The sequence below is a fragment of the Anolis sagrei genome, chromosome X (assembly GCF_037176765.1).
Source record: "Anolis sagrei isolate rAnoSag1 chromosome X, rAnoSag1.mat, whole genome shotgun sequence".
Taxonomy (NCBI): domain Eukaryota; kingdom Metazoa; phylum Chordata; class Lepidosauria; order Squamata; family Dactyloidae; genus Anolis; species Anolis sagrei.
The window spans coordinates 33,540,572-33,555,422 of NC_090034.1; the positions used below are offsets into that span (position 1 = coordinate 33,540,572).

The 14,851-nt window shown below is 44.3% G+C and overlaps 1 protein-coding gene across 1 annotated transcript in view; it reads left to right on the plus strand.

Moving 5' to 3' along the window:
* The window catches only part of HIC2 (HIC ZBTB transcriptional repressor 2), a 78,922-nt gene that overhangs the window by 34,881 nt on the left and 29,190 nt on the right, over positions 1-14,851 (plus strand). Inside the window, exon 2 of the mRNA XM_060785931.2 lies at positions 8,599-8,647. The gene's annotated coding sequence lies outside the window, so the exon portion shown is untranslated. The remainder of the gene's footprint in view (positions 1-8,598; positions 8,648-14,851) is intronic.

Below are 14,851 nucleotides of genomic sequence, written 5' to 3' on the forward strand. Positions count from 1 at the left end.
TCTGAATGCTAAGCATGTGTGTACAGGAGTTGATTATAAATTGTATGATTTTTACTGTATTTGTGTTTAGATTGGCTGCAGTAATGCTGGAGCGGCCTAAGTCAGAGGAGGAGAGAGGGAAGTGGGAGGAGCTTAGAGGGGAGAGTTTGAAAAAAACGACAGTTAAAAATCAGTTAGGGTTTAGGTTTAGAGGAGTGAGCAGTTAGGGTTTAGGTTTAGAGGAATGAGCAGTCTGGGTTTAGGTTCAGAGGAGTCAGGAGTTAGGTTCAGAAGAGTGAGGAGTTAGGAGTGGGGGGAGAAGGAAAGGAAAGGTGGCGGAGTGACTTGTGAAGCAAAGCTTTGAGGCTTTGAAAAGCTGGGTTTGGCTATTGGAAGTTTCTCAGGCTAGTGCAGCCGAATGGTGAAACCTAGCTGGTATTCTTTTAGTCTAAGGAGAGGCTAAAGAATAGTTTACTTAGTATTTGATCTAGGGAGGATCAAATAAGGGAAACATCCCTGTATTGAAACTTTGTCTGAAACAAGTGCTCTACGTCAGAAAGATACTGTGTTACTTGAAAGAATGAACTGTTAAAGTTACAAGTATTATTCCAAGTGCAACAAGGAAAAGTTACGTCTTGCAACCACACGCTGTGTACTTAATAAAATTGTTAACTTTTATTTGAGGATTGCCTCAGCTCCGTCTATTCTGTGTCCAAAGTGCCATTTCTCACAATATTACAATTTACCTCACGTGGTGGCAGAAACGCAGGGAAAAGTAACCAAATAAATCTACATTCTTCTCTCCAGTCACGCTACAGTATATACAGTGTAATTACTACTAAGTTATTACTTTCTTAATAAAGGAGGAGGTGCAATTGAACAGCCTCCCTTCCAACTTGATGGTAAATTTGGTTCTTAATCGGCAACCTCCATTGCAAATCAGCCAGTTCTTTTAAAAATTGGGAACTGGGGTAAAATCTCCTGAATACTGGTTCCTTTCAAATTGGTGGCAACAATAATTCATCTCTCCGCTCCCTTGCTTCTTTTCAATGTGCAATAACACTGAGCTGCAGGGCTACTTCTAGTTAGTCTGTAGGCTTGGTGTGTCTATGCTTCCTGTGTAATTTACATTGGCCATGTGTACTGGCAAAGTATAAATTACAGTACCAGAAAAAAGTACCAGAAATAAATAATACAGTAGCCTGCGGCCCAATTTTGCACATACACAAGTCTCTCGGTCTCTCATTTTGAGTCTCTACACTGCCTGCTCTGGTGTAGGAGAGTTTCCCACTCCTCCAGTTGGCCCAGTTTTGTAAATGAAATCAAACAACAATAAAAATCCATAACTTCTAATGTGATTGAACACACTTTCTTGGGAGTAAACTGTGCATAGTTGATGCCTAGTTTTTGGGGCAGTTGTTTAACTGTGTTACTTTCTATAGACCCATACAGGTTGAGTATCTCATATCCAGAAATCTGAAAGATTCCAAAACCCAAAAGTGTCTGCATCTATGCCATATTTGGGAAGGCCTGCTCGAAAAGCCAGGTTTTCACCTTTCTTCGAAAGGTCAGGAGGGAAGGGGTCAATCTTATCTCTCTAGGCAGTTGAGGGCTACCACTGAGAAGGCCCTGTCTCTCGTCCCCACCAGGCGCATCTGTGAGGAAAAGGCAGGAGCGAGACCAGAGCCTCCCCAGAACATCTTAGTGTCCTAGATGGTTCATAAGGAGAAATACGCTCAGATAGATAAGTTGGATCGAAACCTTTTAGGGCTTTATAGGCTAAGGCCAGCACTTTGAATTGTGCCTGGAAGCAGATTGGCAGCCAGTGGAGCTGGCGCAACAGGGGAGTTGTATGCTCTCTGAGCACCGCTCCTGTTAACAACCTGGCCGCCAACTGTTGGACCATCTGGAGCTTCTGAACAGTCTTCGAAGGCAACCCCACATAGAGCACGTTGCAGTAGTCTATACGGGATGTAACCAGAGTGTGGACTACTGTGGCCAAGTCAGACTTCCCAAGGTACAGGCACAGCTGGCGCACAAGGTTTAACTGTGCAAATGCTCCCCTGGTCACCGCCGAGACCTGGGGTTCCAGGCTCAGTGATGAATCCAAGATCACACCCAAACTGTGAACCTGCGCCTTCAGGGGGAGTGTAACTCCGTCTAGCACAGTCTGTAACCCTATGCCCCGTTCAGCTTTGTGAATGACCAGGAGTACCTCTGTCTTGTCTGGATTCAATTTTAATTTGTTTGCCCTCATCCAGACCATCACAGCAGCCAAGCACCAGTTCAGGACCCGAACAGCCTCCTTAGTAGCAAGTGGGAAGGAGTGACAGAGTTGGACGTCATTTGCGTACAGATGACACCGAACCCCGAAAATCCGGATGATCTCCCCCAGCGGCTTCATGTAGATGTTAAACAACATGGGAGACAGTATTGAGCCCTGAGGAACCCCAGAAGACAATGGTTGTGGGGTTGAACAGGAGTCCCCCAATAACATCTTCTGAGATCGGCCCTCTAGGAAGGACCGGAGTCACTGCAAAGCAGTACCTCCAAGGCTCATTTCCGCAAGGCGTCCCTGAAGGATACCGTGGTCGACGGTATCGAAGGCCACTGAGAGGTCCAGCAGAACTAACAGGGACACACTCCCCCTGTCTAGCTCCACTAAGGCGACCAAGGCTGTCTCGGTTCCATGTCCTGGCCTAAAGCCAGACTGTGCCGGGTCCAGATAATCCATGTCTTCCAAGGATACCTGGAGTTGTGAGGCCACCACACGTTCCAGGACTTTGCCCAAAAAGGGAAGATTGGAAACAGGCCGATAGTTGTCGAATTAAGTGGGATCCAGTGGTGGTTTTTTCAACAGCAGTTTTATTATAGCTTGTTTTAAACTCACTGGAATATGGCCTTCCTGAAGGGAGGCTTTCACCGCCACCTTCACCCTCTCGGCCAATCCCCCTCTGGCTTCCTTTGACAGCCAGGATGGGCAGGGGTCTAGGATGTATGTGGTTGCTCTCATTCCTCCAAGTATCTTGTCCACATCCACGGGTTTCACCAATTGAAATGAATCCATCAAAACTGGACAAGCAGGTGCTCATGTTACATCCTGCCGTTAACATGGTGTCAAAGCCTGAGTGGATCAAAGCGACTTTGTCCGTGAAGAACCGAGCAAAAACTTCACAGCGAACTGCCGAGTTGTCAGGGCTCCATCCTGAGAGGTGGGATTTAACAGGCCTCTGACAATTCGAAACAGTTCCGCTGGAGTGTTCTTTGCGGATGCAATATTGGCTGCCAGAAAAGATTTCTGTGTAGCTTTTATTGCCACATCATGTGCCCTCAAGAGGGTATCTAGACGTGTTTGATTTGGCCCGCACAGGTCCGAATGCCACATTCCCTCTAGTCTCCTGTTCTTTCACTTCATCGCTGCCAACTCGTTGAACCAAGGGGCTGGTTTAGCTTGGCTACTTGGGAAGGGATGTTCCTGAGCAATCATGTCTATTGCCCTAGTCATCTCCCCATTCCAGAGAGTGACCAGGGCATCAACAGGATCACCTACCAAGGTAGCGAGAAACTCCCCAAGAACCATCAGGAAACCATCCAGATCCATAAGCCTCCTGGGGCAGACCTTTTTAAGGGGCCTCCACCCCTGCAGAGGTTAGGGGGTGCAGTAAGTCTAAACCTAACCAGGTGATGGTCAGTCCATGGCAATGGAGCAGTGTTCAGCTCCTCTACCCCACCACTGTCATCCCATCGCTGGCAGAAAACAAAGTCTAATGTGTGTCCAGCACTGTGAGTAGGGCCAGATACCAATTGAGACAGCCCCATGGTTGCCATGGAAGACATGAAGTCCTTAGCCGCTCCTGTTAGGGTGGACTCGTTGTGGATGTTGAAGTGTCCCAGCACAATTAGCCATTGGGACTCCAATGCCAGGCTCGAGACCAACCCCGCTAGCTCAGGTAGGGAGACTGTAGTGCAGCGGGGTGGACAGTATACTAGCAGAATCCCTATTCTGTCCCAGTCGCCTATCCTCAGGTGGACACACTCAGAAATGGTTGACTGTGGAATGGGACACCTGGTCATGGAAATGGAATCCCTATAGACCACTGCGACCTTGCCTCCCCGCCCTCCAGGTCTCGGCTGGTGCTGTACGGAGAAACCTGGTGAACAAAGCTGGGTTAGATTTACACCTCCAGCCTCGTCCAACCAGGTCTCAATAATGCATGCCAGGTCTGCCTTCTCATCCAGAATTAAATCCTGGATGAACGCCGTTTTTCCATTGACAGACCTGGCATTCAACAGCACCACCTTTAACCTGGAGGGATCGCCATCCTGGGTACCCAATCTTACCACATCCGGAGACCATTTTGGGGCTATTAATGTACTTACACATTCCCTATGCCGAATTAATGGTCTCCCTTTCCCGTATCTCCCCCTCCCCCATATTACTTTTATGGGAGCCCCTCGACTGTTAGAACCTACCTCTCCCTAACCTCTCTTCTATCCCCACATGGCATGATGATGGTTAACTGAATTGCCCAAACTTAATTAAAACTTGGCACCTCTCTCCACTTACCCCCTCCCCCACCCTGCATTCCTCTCGTCCCTCTGGCTTCCCCCAACCCCCGCAAAGTGCAACCAAAAGTGCCAAGTGCAGTGGGCTGGGGAGTAGCATAGGGTCAATAGACGGTTTAAGATTTTATAAAGTGCAGCTTCCAACTACGTGTATAAGGTGTATATTAAAATATACATAGATTTTTTTTAAGACTTGGATTCCATCTCCAAGAATCCCATTATGTACATACAACTATTCCCAAATCGAAAACACTCCCCCCCCCCCCAAGCATTTTGGATAAGGGATACTCAGCCTCTGTATACTGGTCAATAAATGCCACCCTCTAACTCTGGGTTTCTGAGGTTTTGTGATATAGGAGGGGAGAGTTACTGGATCTTCTTTGTGAGTATCCTGATTCTGTGTGGTCCCTCTTTGTTTGGTTGGTTAGGGTCTGAATGTTCAAGAAACAAGGCATGGTATACCACCTGCTCCTTCTTCCGGCAAAGAAATATTTTGCATATGGCAATAGGCTTAATAAAGCCAAATGCTATGCAATCCCCCCTCCTCAAAATTAATTTCTGTTGCTATAAGTTCTTAATGCTTTCCCTTATACTTGTAATGCATATTTCTCCATGCCCTTTAAAAAAATAAATTTGAAGCAATATTCCCTGAAGGCTGAGTGGAGTCCTCCAACATAGAACAGCAGTCTAGTGTTTAGGAAATAATTTTAACAATAGACCATATGGGAGTCCTAAACTAGCAGGCTTTTATTATTCAGAAGGCGGAAAATGTGGTTTGATATTCAATTGATATATGGCATAAACGAGCGCCACAAGCCAGCTTTGCTTGAGCTGGGGGATTCAGATGGTCTTTTGACTATAATAACTTAACGTTTTGGCCGGGCTCCATGGAATGCATCCCAGCTGCTGGTTCGAAGCCAAGATGTAGTACGCGGTGGTTTTGGCTACTTGCTCAGTCACTCTTGGGTTGCACTCACCCTGCCATTCGCAGTCCCCAATTTCATACATTCATTTTTTCTCTCATTCTTCCTCTGCCTTTTTCTTCTTCTTCCTTCTATGTTCTTTGTCCCTTCTTCTCACACACTCTTTTTCTTTCCCCCTCTCTATCTTAATTACACAGACTTTCTCTCCTTTCACTATGTTCTTGACCACAAAACTGTATACTTTTTGCATTAGTTGCAACTGCAGATGCAAGTTCTACTTTTCAATGCAAACATTTTTCCCTTTCTGTGCAATTCTGCATGGAAAGCTAGGCTCTGATGCGGTAGGCAGAAACTCACACCAATATTGGAATGAGACTTGTATTATTCTTAACTTTATATCACAGTACAATCTTTTAAATGATAGTCGCTCAGTACTTCACTGTGGGTATATAGACACTACATCTATAACATCATCACCTATCTTTTCTACCTTTTTTCTTTCATGGGATCCTATTTTTCTTCTTGTCCTGTCTCAAGGATGGGTTGAATATGTGTACGATAATATGCGGGTGGGCTGCATCCACTGTCCATACTCCTAAGCACTCATGGACTTGCTGGCCACACAACTCAAGCGCTGGTACAAATGAGAGAAGCTCCTGTAGATGCCGACGGGCATGGCTGGGCACAGAGCCAGCTGGCACAGGCCTGTTTAACCACATGTATTCAATGTGTGCTTGTGGTCTTTGTACTGTCACATATTAGTCTGCACTTGTGTGACACCTATTCCAGAACATTTTGAATGCGAGGTGGGCAACTTTCCAATTTTGGAGTGGAAGGGGGAGTGGCATCCTACTGCTGAGAACCAGCAGAGATTTCTATCACTGGTGCAATTGCTGCTACTTTGATAGCTTTCTGTCTTGCAGGAAGGTGTCAGGGAAGGGAAGAGGGGCATGGTTGGTTTCTACATTTTTAGCAGGGGCAACCAGCTACAGTACCTGGGAAGTTCCTTTCTTTCTTCCATGTTAATGGCAAAAGGCATCCAATTCCTGTCTGATCTTGGAAGCTAAGCAGAGTCTGCCCCAATTGATACTTGGATGAGGGACCTCCAAGGATTACCAGGTACTATAGGCTCTCTTTCAAAGGAGGGAGCTTTCAAAGGAGGGAGTCCTTGCCTCAGGAAATTTATGGAGTCATCATCAGTTGACAGAGAATTGAAGGCACAATGAGGTGGGAACTCCCTCTTGGTTCCAACCAGACACCTGATTAGTCGGGCCTTCTTTTTCCCATTATGGCCAAGATGCTTTAGCCCTCTCCTGCTGTGGCTTCCCACCCACTGAAGTCCAGGGGGTAGTGCTTATGATCTTCTTTGTTAACGTTATAGACATTGCTTCATCCATCTATGCATACAGTCCACGACACTGCTGGCTGCCAGTCAGTGGAACTTCCTTGAGGAAAGACTTTCAAAGCTAGGATGCCACTACAAAAACTGATGGCTTTGCTTTGCGAATTCATTTCACTTCCTTTCAGAGCTACACTGGTAGATGTCACCACATCCTTGTGGCAGTGGATGTTACAAGTTAACCACGCTATGCAGAAGAATTCTTTTTGTCACTCCTGAACCTCACACCACTCTGATCCTAGTTGTCTTTCTCTGGGGTTCCCTTTTTTGCCCCAGCTGTCTATATTGGGGTAGCTCTTGATTTTTGAAGTGCTGTTTCTGTGGCAGGAAGACTTGTAGGACCTCTATTAAACATTTTCAATGCTTAACTCTTGTTCTACTGCAGTCATTGAGTTGGATACAATTTCCTTTTAGGGCTTTCAAACAACTCAGTTGCATCCTCCACCAACAATCTCTCTAAAATTGAAAGGTTATAAAGGAACCCAGTGACACCTTTAAAGCTAAATTTCTAGTAGGAGATTGTGTGGAATTAATTCACCTCATCTGATGCATCTGAGATCAAAGAATCTCATCCTTTAAAAAACCTAGACAGTGTGTGCGCATCTAGAATATATAGGGGGTAGTTTTCAGTCCCTCCCCTAACAGTCACAAATGTAATATCTTTTAAGAACAATCAACATTTAAGTAAACTACTCCTTTTACTACCATTGATTTTTAGGGGTATAGTACAACAAGGCTGAATAGATAGGTCTCTGCAGTCTATACCGAAGTAGATAGGAGGCAAGTTATGTATGAATTTGGAAGGAGTCTTAGGAAATCATAGTTATTGTAATACTCCAAAGGCACCAGATGCTGTCTATCTTGGAAGCTAAGCAATATCAGTTCTAGTTATGACTTGGATGGGAGTCTGTTAAGGAATATTAGGTGCTGGAGGCTGTATTTCAGAAGAAAGGGCTGGCAAAACCAACTCTGCTTTTTCCTTGCTTAAGAAAACACTATGAAATTCAAGGGGACACTATCCGTCAACAGGTAACCTACATTATTTTATCAAAACTGAGCTTCATCATGCTTGATTTGAAAGCAATGCTTAGTCAAAGTTTTTCAACAAACCTTCCAGTGGGCTAGGTCTGAAAGCAGCTTAGAAAGAAGGAGAGAAAGAAAGAAAGTTACCAGGACATGGCACATTGCATGCAAACTTGTTATGCCAACACTGTGTTTGAAATGGGGATGATATGTCATCTTTGTGTTGTTCTTGCCCCCACCGAAAAAGCTGGTTAGCCAAACGCAAAGTAAGCAGGACTCTGATGGCTTATCGGGGCCGCGGGTGTGAGGTATTACCACTTAGCAGCCAGAAACTTGGTGGGCAAGGGCTGGGCTGTAATCTAGTCAAGATCCTTTGTGACCCTCACCCCACCCCCTTTGCATACCATCCGCCTGACACTCTTGTGGAAAGACAAAAGGGGCTGATTTCCAAATAGGTCTTGCTCGCTGGCTGGCTGGTGTATGCAGTCGCTTCCTCTGCATTCTCAGGACTTGAATGCAGCCTTCCAGGTGACAGGGAAATCTGCCTGTGGTTGGGGATGGGGAGAGTTCTAGTCCAGCATTGGTAGGGCCTTGGCTCCCATACTCCTCCAAATGGAGAGGAGGTGGAAAAGCGTAACTGCAATGTTTACTCATAGGTAAAATCAACAGAAATTTGACATCTCTCTCTCTCTTTTTCTTTCTCTATAGGTAATGGTGCATGTTGCCCCAGGGAAGATTCCCCCTGTCGGTAGCTGAGGTAAGTGTGTGTGTGTTGCGTGTTTAAAATTACTTATCAGTTGTTTCTTACACCCTTCTGAGCCGGAGATGCTGGCTGCCATGTCCTCAGGGTTATTCTGATCTATTACTTTGTGAATACTCTTCAACCACCCTTTTGCACCCTTGGGCAAAGCAGTTTGGCAGCTGAAGGAAGACTGTAATTTTTTACCTTTTCAATAGGGGCCTCTGTGGATGGAGTGTATGGGCTCATTAGAGTTGACAAAAATGTTTATCTTCGCCTCTGTGTTCCCAGTGTCCTCTAAACCACTTGGACGAGCATTCCCATCATCCCCAGCTGGCAAAATGATTCAGGTGAATTTGTGAAATCCGCCATTACAAGTGGCTGACTTCAGCAGGAGGAGTTGCAGTCCATCTCTTGACCACAGTAGGCTGGGGAAACTGCAGTGAAGAGTTTCATGTTAGCTTTTGGCCATTGCTCCTTAAAACATAGAGGGCTGCCTTGTATCTGGTAGGATACATGATCCAGCTAGTATGGTCACAACTTGGTTGGTGGCACTCCAAGTATCATATACCGAATCTTTTTTAACTGGTCAAATTGTAGGGCTCTTTTTCTGCTTGTATAACAGGTGTTCCTACCAGTGAGTTCTGGTTATATTTGTGTGAAATATAATGTGCAAAATACCTTTGAGTCTAGATGATGGGAGCTGCAGGCAAGATTTTATTGGTGGAATTACAAGGGTGCCATGAATTGAATTGTGTCCCGCAATTAAAGCCTCTTACAGTTCATGGATGGAGTGGATGTGGAGCTGAACAGTTCTGGTCAAGCAGCACAGGGAGTGAGAAGAGGTTTCTGTCAAAATCACTGTTGGCTTTGTATGAGCCGGTATTCAGTATCTGTGGCTTGGTTTGAAGGTGGGAGTAACTATAAGTGCCCCCAAATTCTGCTGCTTTGAACAGCTTCTAAGGAAAATTCTTGAGCTGTTAATTCATACAGAAAGACTGTGTTTGAACTTTACTGGCAACTAAATACAGTAAAAACAAAAACTTATAACCTTTTGAGTAAACCTTTTGTTTTTGTTTTAATTTCATGTTTATTCCAATATATTTTAAGAAAATGCTCTGTTCCACCAAGTTTTTATGGTTCTGGTTTTAAGCAATAACATTAGACATTATAAGTACAAGGTAGAAAGCAGAGTCACACCTTGTTTAAAATTAAAGAAAAGATTCTGAAGCAGCAATGAGGGAGCTACCAAACCATAACCTTATTCTGTAGTAACATCCCAGATCTGGAAAACTTATCTCCAATCTTATTTGCCTAATGACAACTTTAATCATGACATTACATCAGGTGAAATGTTTGTGTCAGTTTCCTTGAATGTCAATGAGACAGAAAGGGGGAATAAAAGTTTCCCATCAGACTGCTGTGTTCCTATTGCTTACAAAAGGAGCATCCTTTCATGGGTTTTCCTTACAGAATTTTCTTTTAGGAAGTAATGCACATGAGGCAGGGTCACTTAGAGAGTCACTTAGAGAGGACCTCTGGCCACATACAAATCTTGCCTTTGAGCCTCCTTCCGTCCTATACCGCAGATTGTCCATTGTCACAATCAGTTGCAGTTAAAACCTTTGTCTTTATGACCTTTTGAATGCAGAAAGCATTTCCAGCTAGTGAAAATGTTTTTCAAATGGGAGGGGAGCAAACGCTCAGCAGTTGATGCAGGGGAGGGGGCAGTGATTCAGGTAAGGAGTCCATATGTGAAATCCATAACCTAGATGTTATTGAGTGCTGGTTGCCATGGGAATGTTTTGGCCCGTGTAGACTCGTCCTCTTGGGCTCTTTCCTGTACATTTCCTGCCGAGAGCATGTGTTACATCTTTCTATCCAAGAGACACATGTTTCATATTTTCCCATAACCTTCTCCTGACCCTTTTGGCTGAGGAAAGGAAATGCAAGATGGGACTATTCCCCCCTCTCCCGATTGTGATTACTTACACGGAATGGAAAAATCCTGGGCTGCTCTCTTGTGCCGCCCTCCCGTTTTTGCGTGTGTGTAATATCCCTTGAATCCATAAACTGTGGTGAAGGGTCAGCCAAGTTACAGAGCTGTTCCTGCACCACTCCTGAGGCGGTTGTGTGTGGCTTCTCCTTAGGCGCCTGTTTCTTCTAGACCTTAGTAAGAAAAGCATAGCTAGCGGGTGGTTCTGGGGTAAGGCGAGGGAAATTAAAAGGATAAGCCCCAAAGGTCTGAGACACATACCTTGAAAGGACCCATTAGCTCATTTCCTTTGTGGGTGCTTTAGTAGTTCACAGCAGAGGCTGAAATGAAGGCAAAGTAAAAACCCATTGAGAAGATCTGTAGCTGTGTCATAGAGACAGAAAACCATGGATGCCTGAAAATGCAAAGTAGCCATTGTCTGTGACTGGTGGACACAAAGGGAGTGCATTCTCTCTTGACATCTCTGTGGTGAAAACTCTAGATACTTTGCATTAGAGCTCAGTTTTAGAAGAGTAGCAAAAACAGCATGCCTAGTTTTTGCCTGTGAAAGGGTGTGATCTAAAACATGTGAACCTCAGCTTCCTTTCAGATGTCCTCTGATAGGAGATATCTGTTCCAGCAATGTATTATGTGAGGAGGAGGAAAGACAGAAAGACAGACAGACAGACAGACAGAAAGAAAAGAGAGGAGAGGAGAGGAAGTGGCAGAAAAACAGCTTCACAGTAGCCCCACCAACTTCAGAAGTTCTTCTTTTTGAAATGGAGCAACTCTTTACCACCAGTATTCCGAAATAGGTAGGCCCCTGTTGATACCATATGTGCACAACTATGTAGGATATCAAATGTCACACATTTTGAAGTGAGGGCATATCTAAAGCTTGGAAAAGCTACCTTTCTGGCCAACAACCACATTGGCTGGAAGACTATGAGAGTCATAGTCCAGAGATCACTTTCCTAAACTATGGATTATCATAGGTTCTTGTCAAACTATATTCAGAAGTTACACATTTTAGGAGCAGAGAGGTGAAAGATACTCACCAAAGCTTGTTTAGGTTCCTCAGAATACAGCAACTTTATGAACATTGTGAGGAAAACTATGATAAAACAAACCAGTATATATTTGTCATTGAGATGCATTCCCGCCAAGACATCAGACTTGGCCATGGTGACACATGCTTTAGTTATATCCTGTTTGGATTACTGTAACAAGGTCTACATGTGGCTGCCTTTGAAGAGGGTTCAGAAACTTTGGCAGGTCCAAAGAGCTGCATCCAGATTCTTAACAACTCCCTTGTTGAAACAGCTCCCTTTGCTCCTGGTCCATTTCCAGGCACAGCTCAAAGCCTTATACAGCTCCAGGTCCAGGTTATCTGTAGGACTGTATTCTCTCATATAAACTTGGCTGTGTTTTGGGATCCTCTAAGCCCACGCATACATGCATAAGAGGGCCATTTTGGTGGCTGCCTCCAAGCTCTGGAACTGCCTTCTGAGTGAAGTTAGAATGGCATTCCCTTTGCTGTCTTTCCACAGACAAGTGAAGGAAGACCTTTATTTTCTAGCAGCCCTTTTGGAATGCATTTTTAAAGGAGAAATGGGCTTGTATAATGCACTGGATTTCGTTAACTGCTTACAATTTTTCATTTTTTAATCATCTAATTACTTCTACACATTTGTATGCTGTAAAGTTCACTTGGTTTATTTCCATCCATGCTCTCCACCTGCATTTATCTTTGCTTGCTAAGTTCAGAATGATATTACATTTTTGATGGCTAGCAGTCCTACAGCCACTTTGTTTGCCCCCTTTGCTCCCCATTGAAGATTGGAAACATTGCATTTTAAAGCTACCAGTAGTCAGTGGTAGGGCAGCCCCAATTTTGCCTAGAGAATGGACTTTCAGTCTGTGAATTTCATAGGAAACGGCAACTGGGGATGGGGAAGGTCCTCTCCGCTGAAACCCTGGTGCATTGCTGCAGCCAGCCTGGATAGGCAAGACTGGATAGCAGAAGAAATAGCTTGACCTGGCAAGAGGTGCCTTTCTGGGTTTTATCAGCTTTGTATATGTATGTCCATGCAAAAATGCATTTCTCTAGAGTAACCTTCCAGCAAAGAGCACTCATGGGATCTGTGTGAAAGACAAGAGGAATTCTTCCCCAATTAAACAGATTGTCATGTTGCAGTACAGGCAAAAGGGTGACTTGTTTCAGCTGTAGCTCTTGGAATCCCATAGCTCTCCCTCTCTCCTTTTCAGGTTTTTATTGAACACATGATCAGGAATTCCGCATAAGCTTTAAAAACTCCTGGCATTCGTCATCTGAGCCAGTTTTCCTACAAGATTCTACCCTTTGCAGTGTTTGTGTGCATCTTCCTTGTAAACATATTCATTTTGGCTATTCTTGTTTAAAACAACGCTTCCTTTTCGCATCACACCCAGCAATTATTTCCAACAATGCTCATTGCCGAGCCAAAATTTTTCTTCCTTTAGCTCACATGTGGACTTCCCACCCTGTTCCAGCTCACCCTTTGTCTGAGAGCATCATGTCCCATAGTGTTGTCTGTTCCAGTCAACCAGGAAATGGACATCAATGGAAGTGAGGGAATCATTTAGTGCCATCGAGATGTTTTGGCCAGCAACTCTTATCAGTTATTTTGGCACAGCCTTTTCTTCAGCAAGAGATTCTCAGAGATGGCTATATAGGGCTAGGCAAAAAAAAAATTGTGCCTGAAATTCTGGAGGGCCATTGCCAATTGGAGGTGACAATAGTGGACTGTATGGACCAATTGGGTCTGATTGTACACACACACACACAGAAATAAAGAGAGGGCATACCAGTCTATCCTGTATAGCTATCAGTTGTCAATTATTCCTTTTTTTTTTTTTTTTTGCATCACACCCCACATCACTCCAATGGAGGTTGTATGTCAAGCAGGCCATTTGCTTTCCCTCGAGTGGGTTGCTGGGAGAGAGAAAAAAAGACTGTGCACATTCTTGCACACTTTTGGAGCACAAATGTTCTCTTGCTTCAAACATTCTCCAGGGGTCATAGGCCAAGGGGGTGCTGTGTGCTTTAGAAAATAACTTCCCTTTTGAGGGCAGTTATCAGATACCCCTATGGGGTGAGCTACAGCTGGTGCGCCTTGGTACTAACATAATCCTTAGAATGGTGTCTACAGGACACAAATGCTGCCTCTCAGTATATTTAAAGGGACACACCTGTTTGGTGACAGCTATGAGATGCCTTGGGAAGGAAAAGGGATTTGATTGGGTACATAGATGGGGGGCTGCTCCCTTTTTGCCCATACTTTGTGGGTCCTCTTCTTCTGCTTTCTCCACATTTCTCATGAGTAAATGTAGTGTCCCCAAATTACAGCTGGAAAAGACAAAAATGGTGGAAATGTATTTATTTATTTACTGCACTTATATACCACTTTTCTCACCCTTGAGGGACTCAAAGCGGTGTACATCAAGTAATGGCAAGAGTCAGTGGCAACATATATGCAAAACCAAAGCATAATAACTACAATGATAACATATAACTATACATTAAGGAAATGAATGTTTCTGTAAATTCTTGGAAGAAAATATAAGGGATAGACAATGGACATCTTCAACAGTTTGAGGATGGATGAGAAATATGCTTTGAGAATTCCTCAGAATATTCTTTTTCAAAAAGGCCTGCCCATTTCTGGGCAGCCTTTCTCCAACCCAGTGTACTCCAATTACGTTGATTTGACAACACCCTTCATACTCATCATATCCAGTCATAGTGTAGGTCAGTGTGTCAGGAGGACACTAGTTGGAGGCAACTTGGCTCTTTATTACAGCCCTTGCTCCAAGATTATTTGAGGTGATGCTTCCAGTCAGCAGCACGGTTTTTCAGGGATCTGCTTTCAAAATATCTCCCAGTACTTTTCTGTAACCAGATAAACTCTTTCAGGTGACAATAAATGACAGGCTGCCTTCCCACAAGGATAACTAACCAGCTGTATTGCTTTGGGAGACATGCTGACCATGATTTGCCCTGACCCATGTTAGGCTTCCAACCAGTCTGGACTGAGATTATTCATGCATTTCTGCACACATTCGGGGTCGTCCCTCCCAAATATATGTGACAATGTATGCACATATTTGACTTCTGTCCCGCTTTTCCAGAGAACCTAGGCATGCAGAGCCATATCAAGAGCAATTAATATCCATCTCAAGAACTGAAATATAAGAAAAGAATGATA